The 12,401-nt window shown below is 41.9% G+C and overlaps 1 protein-coding gene and 1 long non-coding RNA gene across 6 annotated transcripts in view; both read right to left on the bottom strand.

Moving 5' to 3' along the window:
* The window catches only part of NCOA7 (nuclear receptor coactivator 7), a 76,039-nt gene extending 68,303 nt beyond the window's left edge, over positions 1 to 7,736 (bottom strand). For all 5 annotated transcript variants that reach the window (XM_056487384.1, XM_056487387.1, XM_056487385.1 and 2 more), the window contains exon 1: positions 7,639 to 7,736. The gene's annotated coding sequence lies outside the window, so the exon portion shown is untranslated. The remainder of the gene's footprint in view (positions 1 to 7,638) is intronic.
* Positions 7,737 to 9,889: 2,153 nt separating this feature from the next.
* LOC130251045 (uncharacterized) lies at positions 9,890 to 11,727 on the bottom strand. The gene is made up of 2 exons (XR_008840087.1): positions 11,468 to 11,727; positions 9,890 to 10,817 (listed from the first exon to the last, which is right to left on the bottom strand). It is a non-coding gene; the product is annotated as an uncharacterized LOC130251045 (long non-coding RNA).
* Between the last annotated feature and the right edge of the window lie 674 nt (positions 11,728 to 12,401).

The raw sequence follows: 12,401 nt of genomic DNA, 5'->3' as shown, positions 1-12,401 counted from the left end.
AAAAATGGCAGCTGCAATTTCTCCAGTGTTGCATTTTCATAAAAGCCATGCAAGTCAGCCACATCAACCAGGTGCCACAACAGAGACTCTGAGCTCTCTACTCCTGTGCCAAGAGCATTCAGAGGGACTACTCACACAGATATGTTTGTGACACCTAAGCACACACATGCACAACTGGGGCCCAAAGATGAAAGCTGATAAATTTCTGTTCACAGCAGGTGGTACCCGACATAGCTGCTAATGTTTCAAACAAAACTTTGTATTTTCTTGTTTACAGCTATTGCTTGCCCCTTCTCAAGCTGAAGTCAGCCAAAGCAGTTAATGCATTAACAAGTTTTGAATTTGGCCTTGCTTTTTTCCATGTTAAAGCACCTATTTTTGAGTGGCCTTAGTCCTTCCATTTTTGGTGTTAAAACTGGATAGAGATCTATGCTTAAAAAAAGAAAAACAAAAAGCAGTTTGCACCTGCCCCATCACAGTGCATTAGTCATTTGTAGCTAAAAAGGACAGACACATTACCTGTGAAAAGGGTATTACCTCAGAGTTGATTCATAGAATCAAGGATCATTTAGGTTGAAAAAGACCTTTAAAGTCATCAAGTTTAACTATAAACCTACTCATGTTCTTGCCAATAATTATGGCAGGACCTAGGATTAAAACTCATGCATCCAATCCCAAAACATAGCTGGGCTGACCTCACGAACAGGTCTAGCTTCCACAGTTCAAAATTGCTTTCCTGAGATATCTGCATGCTGGACTAAGGGAAGTAAAAAGAATGGGCAAAAAATAAGTGATAAGGAGCAGGATATGTTTCAAAGCCAGATGAAGTAAATTCCAATTTATAACATTGGATTCTGTCATCCTAGAGCCTTTCAGTGAGAAAAACATTCACAGGTCTTTCATCACAGAATTCACAAAAAAAGTATGTGGTACAAAGAAGAAATCAAAACTTATACACCAGATGTGAAACACAGTACTGCAGAACATTTTATTTTAATTGTAATATAATGCTGACAGCAAAGCAGGTAAGATTTGAAAACTGTACTCAGTACTGAATGTGAAGTCCTGATTCCAGTGACATCCATGGAAGTCTGATTCTTTTCAAAGCTTCTAGATAAAAAAAAAAAACCCAACCAAACCAAAGCAATCATCAAATGGAGAAAAAAAACAAAAAAACAAAAAACAAAAACCAAACCCAGCAAGAAAACCCCACAATCAGAGGAGAGGCTTTTGAAGGACTGTCACCATTTACTAAGGGATGACAGTTTTTCCCCAGAAATGCATTTTGTAACTTGAAGTCTTTACATCCCAAACTCTACACTGGTCCACAACAAAATGAGCACATGATAGTTACCAAGTAAAAAGAAATACATGTCTCCTCAGAAGCACCTTAAAAATCAGGTATGGTGCTACAAGTGGCTCCTTCAGCTGCACCACTTTGCAAACCTTCTTGACTTTCCACCTGCATTTGCACACACTACCCACAGCACCCTTCAATCATGGCTCATTCCTAATGGAGCAAGGTCCCAGTTCTGCAAGGAGCAGCATTGCTCTGCTCTGCCAGGTCTGAGTCTACATCTCCTTCCCTGGAGGAAAACAAAGAAACAAATGCACCTGCCTTGCACTTCTCATAAACTTAACTTGAATTGTGTTCATAGTTGAGAAGAAGGGCTAGGAACTGCTCTTCTGGATGCAGTGTTATCCCACAGCTCACCATCCACAGAGGCCAGGAGAATCCTCCAAAACATGCCAGCATCTAAGGTCTGGTTCAATCCCAGGGTTCATGTTCCTTGCTCTTTCCAATGTCTCTGTAGAAGACACATGACTTCTTGGCTTTGCTTTATCATTTTGGTTTCAAGGTCTAAAACCCCCTATTATTTACCAGGCTCAGCCTAGGACTGGGAACTATCAGAGCAGAGCATAGAAAAGGACACAACTAGTTGACAAAACACTGAAAATTACTTCTCAAGCAATAGGTCAGGTGCACAGTGTCAACAGTGCAAGAGAAAAGAAAATGAATCTTCATCTCAATCTCTTTTCAAGTCAACCCATGTGTTACTTGTACTAACAGAAATGATGCACTACAAACAGAATCCAATTTTCAAAACAAACAACCTACTTAAAAATTTGTCCACTGAGGGATCAGTTAGCAGCAGAGACCCGTTTTTAAGGAATCTAGAATTCCTGATCGAAGGAAACAAATGGACATTTGATGTGCTGTGATGTGAGCAACCACATCAGCACAAGCCCAAAGGAGGTTTTCCTTTCCATCCTGTAAGTATGACTGTAGCAGGACACAAATGCAGATGTCACAGGAAGCTCTTGCCTAGCCTCTGCACACTGATGTGATGCTACCCTCTATCCAACCCTAAATAAAAGGCACACCTAACCAACATCGCTCAGCACCATACACTAAAAAAAACACAAAAATCCCAATACCTCAGAACAAAACCAAAAAATCAAATTACCTGTAAATCAAATGAAATCTCTTCAGTGGATACCTAACCATGAGGACTAGAGAACAACCTCTGGCATTGGCAGAAAGCCACCCTTGTCACTCCTTTGTGGTTCTCAATTTGTTTCCTAACTGGCCTGATGATGACCCAGGCTGCTTGTGACCTGACTGCACATGTTCGATGTTCGGGTGGCAAGAGGGCTCTCATGTTCATCAGCTGTTAATCATTTGGGCCAGATCTGCACAAGTGACTGGCTCACAGCAGGGAAAAAAAAAAAAAAAAAAAAAAAAAAAAAAAAAAATCACATACCTGGCCACATTTCAGCACACTGTTCAACAACAAAGTAAAAATTTAATCTCCTTGGTTCTTCACCAATATATCACCACTTATACCACACAGCTACCAGACGATACATGATTTCACAAGTTTCTGGAGCTGGGACAGAAGGTACAGACCAGATTTTATGTCACAGATTACCACAGCTCATACCTGTAGGAGTCTTTAGCAGCATCACTACAAAAGGCTTGATTAGCAACCAGGATGAAAAAAGGGAGTACAAAATGTCAAACACTGTTTATATAAGAGAAGAATTTCTTTCTAATATAAATTCTAAATATCATGTAAAAAATCTTCATGTGTAAAATTATTATACACTTCAATGCTTCCCTGAATTATCTGAACTTTTGTGAGAAAGTATAAAGGAAGAACTCAAGACACTCTCTGGCCTACAAAGTTTTGCTGAGTTTACTGCAGCTACCAAAATCTGCATGCAGATTAAATCCAGCATTATTACAAGTACCCAGGTCTTTGGCATCACCACAGCTGCTTTAAAAGCATTCTAAAAACGGTACTTCTTAAGTTGAGAGTAAAATAAAGCCCTTGCCATCAGACTGGAGCACTACTTAACCACGAGACAGTTAACTACAGCAAAAGCCTACTGACACAGCACAGAAGCAGTGCCAAGCCACTGACAACATCGAGTTGCTCCACGCAGCATCTCCAAAGTAACAACCTAGGCAGATCCAACGATTTTTTGCAATCACAGCATCACCTGATTTGGCAGAAAGCCATCCACACCTCTTCCCCTCTGAATCAAGGTGGCAGTGATGCTTTGTGAATATTCAGACTTTTTTTCTATCTGCTGTGTCACCTTAGAATACTTCAAAAGAAAACAAACTAGAAAATAAGACAGATGGCATGTGGGGCAGAAAGCATAAAAAATAGACTAGAGTAACAGCAGACAGGAGAGCACTGCTAGAAAAGGCTAAATTTACTTGAAAAAAATGAGTCAGGGAATACATTAACTTTTCTCAATACAAGACTGAGTTCAAGGAAGCAATAGCTCTCACTGTAAACTTCTCTAAAACAAAGCTGTGATTTCCTCTACCTGGTGCACTGGAACCGATCCTTGCCCACAGTGTCTTAGATTTTGAGGAAATGGCCCTCAGATATCTTCAGAAACACTATTAGAAGATCCCAAAATCAGTCACTATTAGGTGACAGTACAGTAAGAAAATTTCCTTTCTAGAAATAATACTAACAAAAAGCTTTTAAATCTTAAAGTGAACACAAAATGAAACATAAACCATACTATTTTGGCATTGTAACCAAAAGATAAAAATATATCTTGCCTGTATAAACAGGTACAATGTCCCTGCTAAGTTTGTATGTTTTGATATTACCATTACTTAAACATGGGTACTCATACAACCCACATTTTAAGAAGGATGTAGAAAAAAACCCTGCAAAACATACAGAGAAACCAAAGGAAAAGCAGCAACAGGGAAGAAATGGCACCTCGGTGGGATCCACACACAGCATGCTTAATTACAGCTCAGGAGTACTACAGGGCACAGAATAACTGAGAATAACACAGAATAACAGCTTCACCAAGCAGGGACAGAGGCATTGGACCACACAGCACCAGGAATTTGAGGCACGCAACTGAAAGCACAGTTTACCTCTTATGATAAATAACAATCTGAAAGGCTTACTGAGATTATGATGAGTACTCTACACATTGAAAAATTCAAGTCTAATCCAGAAGTCTTCCTAAAGGATGAACTGTGGTTCCACGATGAGTCATTAATTCTCAAGTATAGGAAGGTCAGGAGGATGATATGGTACTGAGCTGGCACTCTTTCTCCAAGCTTGAGCAGAGACTGGGAGCAGCACAGGTGCAAGAGCAAAGCACTGCACCTGGTTGTGGGCACTTATTACAACCTTCTGCACTGCAACCCACTGGGAAGCACCACTAGACCTCTTGAAGCTTGCCTACACTCTGCCCGAGTGCAGATAACACAGCCACGATCCCCTGCAAGGCTGCAGAGGGCCACCCACCCCAAAACTGAACAAACAGCTCCCAACATACCAGTTCCAGCACCAGCACAACCACTCACACCCACCTGACATTTTGACCAGGAAAAAAGACATACAGCTTTCCACCTACAGTAAAAGGATTTGCAAAGAAAAGGGAAGGAAAAATACTCCTCTGTAAGTGTTTGATATATCAATGTGAAACATTTTGTTTGGGGAGGAAAATATAATTTCTCTAGCCTGCTGTGAATTTTGTCACTAACTCATCGTTTCTTAAATCTGGCTACGGAAAATGACAAGGGAATAAGATTCTGGAAAGGAAAAAAATGGAAGACTTGTTTCTCCTACTTTGCTTTCCTTCCTAGTCAAAGCAGATCACTTGAGGGAGTGCTCTTAATGCTGACTTCACTCATCAAATGTAGCATTACATTTCCTCTTTTTAGGAAAGCAATCTTAACCCCCAGGACAAACTCAGAGCAGACATGGCAGCAACATGATGTGGACATTTTCTTCCCATGAGGATGCAGATTGCTCACAAGAGGGAGTGAGAAGCCACCAACTTTGTGGCAGGCAGCCACTCACACCATCACTAACTCCACCAGCAAGTAGATACCTCACTAAAACAAGAGCTACACCTATAAAGCCATTGACCCTTTTAGCTTATTGATCATGATGAGGAGGTTTGTCAGTCAGCTGCTTTTTGGGTGATGACATAGAATTGCTTCTGTCAGATGAGCCAAGGACCAAGACTGCTTGCTGCTGAACTGGGCACCTGCTGAGACACAGGAGGCACAAGCCAGGTTCTGGACTGAGAGCTTTATCATTTTTCCCAGTATTGGTTATGCTCCAACTTTCCTTTCAACACCTACTGGATAGCAAAGGGAAATTGAGTCCTTTTGTCCTTCATTTCCATAATTGTTGTTTGTGAGCAGCTCCAGCTGCCTAGAAGAGCCATTTCTCGTGTCAGATCTCACTGCAGAGAGTCACACTACATTCTCACCTTTGAAACAACCACCCAAATGGGTGACTGCAGGGACCCACTCTGGCTGCAGTAACTAGCCACAGGATTCCTACAATTTTTTGAATTACCTTTCTGAAGGCATGTTATCCTCCAATCCAAATCACTCTCAACTGAATTCACTTCTATTTGAATAGAGGGGCTTATTCCTTAACACTTAAAGAGATTTGCAAGCTGTCCCCTGAAGTCAGGACTATAAGGAAGCCAAACATCTACTAGACCCAGCCTCCAACCAATTTCAACCTTCTCTTTCCAAATCATTGATACACATAACAACAAAGCCATATTGCTAATAGGACAAGAACTGTTCCAATCAATTCTAACTCACTTCATCTCCAAAGGGAATCACTTATCATTTCAGCATCAGATGTGAGACATCCAAATGGGAATGTGGCTACTGCTGCAGTAAGAACAGGGCACTGGGCAAAGCCAAGCAAAAAAACCCAGAGACTGCCTCATAACCAACCTGGACAAATCAGGTAATCCAAAAGTGTTTATTTTCTATAAAATAATATGCAAAAAGGAAAAAATACAAAAAAAAAAAAAAAAAAAAAAAAAACAGAATTTCCCTCCAAGCCCAAGATTTTGATCCACTACTAAAAAAAAAAAAAAAAAAAAAAAAAAAAAAAAAAAAAAAAAAAAGCCATCAGAAAGCATTTTGGCTATAAGCATCTACTTCACCTCTTCAAAGGATCAAAATTACTCAACGGTTTAGGTCCTTAAAATATTTTGTGCATATTTACAGACATTTTCCAGGTAAAAGGATGAAAGAGAAGGCAGTCCAAAATGCATTGCAACTTACATATTTTTTTTCATTACTTACATTTAAAGATACATATTTCTGATAAATTTTAATTCAGAAAGTATATATTCATGCAGCCTTTTACATATATTCTTGGCATTTTCTATTGCCTTCTCCATTAATTTTCTGAAAGTCTGTGTGTGTACACATAAATATCAGATGGAACAATACCAGGAAATTATTATTTCCATACTGTGTAAACACTGGCTGATACAATATGCTGGCAGAGTTCATCAACACACATTTTAAGTATCACACAAACACAGGCCCTTAGACTGGATCATAGCATTTCAAGCAAACCATAATCGATTAATGGGCACCTACCCATCTTAAAAGTCCACGACTGTGCATTAATACAAGAAATGTACGACTACCTAATGGGAGGACAATAATTGTAGCATGTAAAGTAAACACATGCTAAAAGCCTGTGACTGAGTGGAAATGCTCATCATCTCATTTCATCACCTCGGGGATGAACAGTTACTGTATCCTTTAGCACTACGATATTGCACACACATCATCCAAGACACAAGTATGCCACTCCACCCCTAAGCCAACTCCGAGGCAGTGTACGATGAAGGACAGAGAGGAAAGTCCATTGCACTGATTAAAAAGAGAAAAATCAATTATTGACACACCTTCGGAACCTGGCAGCACTTCGCAATCACGACAACCTAGGCAATATAAATTAATATATAGAGAGAGAGCCTGGAACATTCCAGTAATTCACCCGAGACCCTGAGAGGGAGTAAATAAATGAGATTGGAAGCCGTGAAAGCCATGTCGGCTGCACCGGCTGGGTAGCGGCGGTGCACAAGCAGAGCACACCACGCACAGCCCCCGGCAGCCGCCCCGCGCCCGGCCGCGCCCGCACGGACACACCGCGCCCCCGGGCTGCGCTGCCGGGCAAAGAGCCCCGGGCAGAGAGCTCCTCGGCCACCACGGCGCCGGCCCCGTCCCCGCCCCGCCGGGCTCCGCGCCCCCCGGCCGGGCCACAAGGCACAAGGCCTTGCCCCGCCCGCCCCGGGCCCGGCGCACAGACAGACCTGCGGGCGGGCGGCATGGCGGGCCCGGCCCGGCGCTGCGCCCCGAGCGCTCTGCGGAGCGCCGCCGCCTCCGCCGCTCTCCGCCCGGCCACAGCGCCGCCGCTCCCGCCGCTCCGCCCCGCCCGGCGCCGCCTCCCCTCGGCCCCGCCCGGCCGCGCTCCCGGGCTGCTCCACGGGCTCAAGCCCTGTCCTGGGCTCCAAACGGGTCGGTCTGCGGAGCCTGAAGTCCTACGAGCCGTAAAGCCCAAGCGCCGGGGTCCTCGGCTGGAGGGGAGTTTTCTCAAGGGCGGTGCTAACAACAAAACAACCAGTTTTCGAAATTGAGGTTAACCAAAGTCCTTAGGTCCGTGGGGAACTGAAAAGCACAGAAACCTCGTTTGCTGTTTCTACACTGTCCACCAGTAGGCTTCTTAACCCAATCCCCAGAAAACAACACCCGCTATATTTACCAGAAACTGCACTCCCTCACCCGAGATACCTGCAGGTAACCCCTCCAGACGTTTGTGGCTAGCATAAACAAGATCTAGCTTATTTTTTGTTCCTTAGGTTAGCAATCAGCTCTGAAAGAGTCTTTCAGACATTTTAACACCATTACATTCCAAATCCTGCAGGACAAAAACTCAAGCCTGAAGATAGGCAGATACTTGCATAAATGAAAAGTGGTACAAAGTGTACACATATATAGAGAGATGCTAAAAGAGTGTGTCAAAATAACAAATGGCACACTGGAGTCTCAAGAATATTTTTACTTGTTATAATGTTACTAATCCAATGAGTTTTAATTTTAAGTATGAGATTTGTCAGAGGCTTATTTTTTAACTAACAGCTGTTTGGAAGATTCATTTCAAAAATGTGTCATTTTCAGGACCAAATGCATCTCCAATAGAGACACAGCTATCTCCCACCATTGCCATTATCCTACTTGCAGCATATGCTTGCTACCACTCAGTGTCACTACTGGGACAACAACTGTCTCAACTCCTCCACTAAATTTGCTGCTGCACTTTCAGCTTAAATAGAAGGTTTTTTTTAATTTTACAATAGACAGATTTTCTTTAAAATGTAGTCTGCTGTTTAAAGGGTATGTTCTGATAACACTGCAGTTACTACATCTTATTATTATCCAGCAAAAGATGGACAAACCCAAAGTTACTCCAATTAAAATCTCAAAGATTTCACTGGCACAAGGGTTCTCTACCACCACACAGAAAAACGGGGCCCTGCTCTCAGTTACTCTTCCAGCAGTGCTAAGATAACAAAAATTGAGGAAAAAAGAGGAAGAACAGTAGTACTGTTTACTCGACATCTTTTGCCAAATTGCAGAAGCTACAAAGCCCTATCCATCACAGTGGTAGAAACCCTATTTATCTCTTAGCTGCACTTGCACAACAATGACAGTGACTAACACTTTATTTTAGCTCCAGAAAAGCTATCCCTATCCTAATGTACCAGTTCACTGTCCATCATCATTCCAAGCACAGTCACCTCTATTGTACAGTGCTCTATGAAAACTCAATGAAGACAAAGCAAAGAAACTACACATTTCTATAGTACTTATGTTGCCCCGAGCTTATGAAATACATACTCTAGACTGCTGGCATGGAGGAGAAATCACTCACATTCCTGTCAGAGCAGCAGGATAAGCAGGCTAGGACTGGGACAGAAGAATCATATAAATTCTGGTAATGGCACTGTGGACAAATTTGATTTGATCCTCTGTCTTTGTGGTATCAATGCTTAGAATATCTTTATCTGAGAAAATCATAAATTCACATTGCTTGTTGAATTCGGGATTGGGCAAATTTGTTTTATCATTGTTTGAATTATTTTGATGGAGATAAAATGTAAATTTGCTATTTTCATCACTTCCAAATAGTGATTTTTTTAACCTAGAAAAAGATTTCTCACACAAACTCACGTATGACCACACATAAAAGACGCAACACATTTGCGATACTGAAATACTACATTTGAATGGATTTTGATCTTCTGTTTCAGTGTACATTAACAGAGTTACATTGAAGAGAAAAAATGTTTATGGCCTGCATTCAGATCAGCTTACACTAATAGCAGAAAAAATACTATATTGCTTGTGTAGTTCATGTAGTTTTTGTTTCTTTTTTTACATTTGTAATTGTTAGCTTATAGCTCATTTATTTAAGACAATCTGTCATAAAGAATTACACTGACAACTTCGACTACTATAACAGTCCAGTTTTGAAAAGATATAAAAATAAAGGTGACACCAATCTTTCTTTTTTTTTTCCATGATCAGCCCTTCTGGTTTTGCCTATTACTCCTACCATTATTCACCATGAAGTAGTCACAAAATAGGTTTCATACAGACAGACTTTTATGCATACATAATTGAGGCTCTGCTTGATCCTACTGCACTGAGGGCTATTCTTAGCCTGGTTTCTTCAGTTTATGTAATGATGAATTTTCAGAGTGTCCCCAACTCACTCTTCAACTTTGAATTGATTGTCTAGATATAACTCAGTGTGACTGAGGTATTGAAATTTTCCACAAGTTTTACAAAAATGAGGAACAGACTATGGCTTGAAACTTTTATAAGAAGTTCTCCCCTAATAACTGATTCTGTGCACCTTTTTCTCTGTCTAGGAGAGCAAACCAGAAGTAGCTTCCAAACTGTTCAGCTGAAGAAAGACTATAAAAAGAAATGGAATTTGCTGAGATACAAGAGGAGATGACAAAAAAGTCCTATTTGTTTCAACTAAGGTAGCTCAGTGGGCACTGGATGAAGCACCTGACAGCCAGGCTTTATCCCAAACCCCAGAATCACGTGCATTTTAACATGGGCTAAAAGGGAAAAGAAGATGACCGAGGCTTTTCAAAGTCAAACGCAGTGCCAGGGGAAGAATGAAGGCGTAAGAAAAAGAATACAAGAACGGCTAAAAGCGTATATAAAATATTGCTGGTTGCTGCCTCTCTCGTTCTCCAGGATCATTAAAACATCCCCCAGGACAGGGACTCCCCGAGCCGCGGCGCTGCCCGTCCCCGTGTCGCGTCCCCTGGCGCCGCCAGTGCCACAACGCAGGCACAGGGACAGGCACAGCACGGCCCGGAGCGTGCTCCCGGAGCTGGGAGTACCACCGCAGCCGCCGCCTTTGGACAACGCCTGTTCAGGTTTTCCTCTCATTATTTCCATCAAGACACTACTGCGGTTAAAACAGATATACAATAAGTACAAACTACAGCAGTATTTTCCCCCCATAAAATCGTTAGAATCCAGCAGCTAGGTCATCAATCTGACCACACATGGAAATTAAACATAAAACAGCCAAAGACTATGTATCATCTCTTCCTTCCCCGTCCTTTCCACTTCCTTGAAACTGGGATGATGTACCACTACCACTCAGGTGAACTTACAGAAGAAAATCTGATATCAAGACTTTCCACATGAAGCACACAGTTGAGGAAAGAGAGGACTGATAAATGCAGCTTCTGTGCAGATCAAGAGTTTTCACTAGAGCTGAAGCATGTACCCCAGGTACTAAAGAAAATTTGTACTTACCATTATATAGTAGATACATACTTAAATTATATACTTTCCATATCTTAGCACATTACTTCTATGTTATTCTTACTAATTTTTACATCATAAGCCTACTGGCACATATCAATCAATGTGTCAAATTAAAGTAATAATAATATGTAATGTATTCATACGGAACAGACAAGTTAATTGCATGCTGCTGTACAGCTTGCATTTAAAGGAATCACTCAGATTCCTTTCAGGTTCCAAAATTCAGCCTTACCCACCAGTGACAGCTGTGACACAGTACCTCTAACACTGAATGCTACTCACTCGGTTTCACAGGCACACCAGCGTTAAGTGAAAAGAAACACCGGCCTCTGACATTCCTTTGCTGGTGCTTTTGGGAAGATCATTCTGCTCCAGCTACCATCTCAGGGATGCAGGCACAGGCACTGGCTGCCTCTGTGCTGGCAGGAGGCTGAATCGCTGACAGTTTCACTGATGCACTTCTCTCTCGGATACAGGAAGCCAGAGCAGAGGCACAATCTTTTGTCAGTGCACATGACTTGTACAGTAAAGAAAGCCATTTCTAAAAATAACTAGGCAGCATATGACTCTCAAAGCTATTTTTCTGGTGGTCTAGTGGTCAGCCCTCACCTCACCTCCGGTTAACATCAAGAAAAGTATTTCCTATTTCAGTAAATTTCTCTTTTACATATCTTTTCACTGCTCCTGTGGCTGCAATCAACAACCCTTTCACTGCTCAAGAGAAATTTAGTAAGATATATTACTAATTTCGAAAGTGATTTCCTAACTGTTAAGCTCAACAGAGAAGGATTGATTTGTTTCTACACCTAACAGCTTCCTAAAGCATTGACAAAACACATTTGCTCACCCTGCCATCAGCATAAGATCACATTTTTCACAGGCTCAGCTACTTTTCTGAAATTGTCAGAAGGAGTATTTTGTCTCCATCACTGAGGCAGCTTAAGAAACAAGGGGCTCACCCTTGCCTTCCGATGTGGTGTCACATAACAGAGACACTCTTAAGGGTGGTAATGACCATTCTGTGACACACATCTTCAATCCTGCCAGTGCAGCTCTGGGCCTAGCCTAGCTCTAACCTAGCTGTCTCCAGTGCTGCTAACATCACAACCACAGAAGTCAGTACCCCTCCAAAACCCACCTGAGAAGCACCCAGAGTGGAGAAGCCTATGCTTTCAAACACAACACTGTGGACCTAGTGGAGTAAACAAACTCTTAA

Source organism: Oenanthe melanoleuca, chromosome 3, assembly GCF_029582105.1.
Source record: "Oenanthe melanoleuca isolate GR-GAL-2019-014 chromosome 3, OMel1.0, whole genome shotgun sequence".
In the NCBI taxonomy this organism is placed as follows: domain Eukaryota; kingdom Metazoa; phylum Chordata; class Aves; order Passeriformes; family Muscicapidae; genus Oenanthe; species Oenanthe melanoleuca.
The sequence above is the reverse complement of the archived record's forward strand: the minus strand, read 5'-3'. Positions and strand labels throughout refer to the sequence as shown.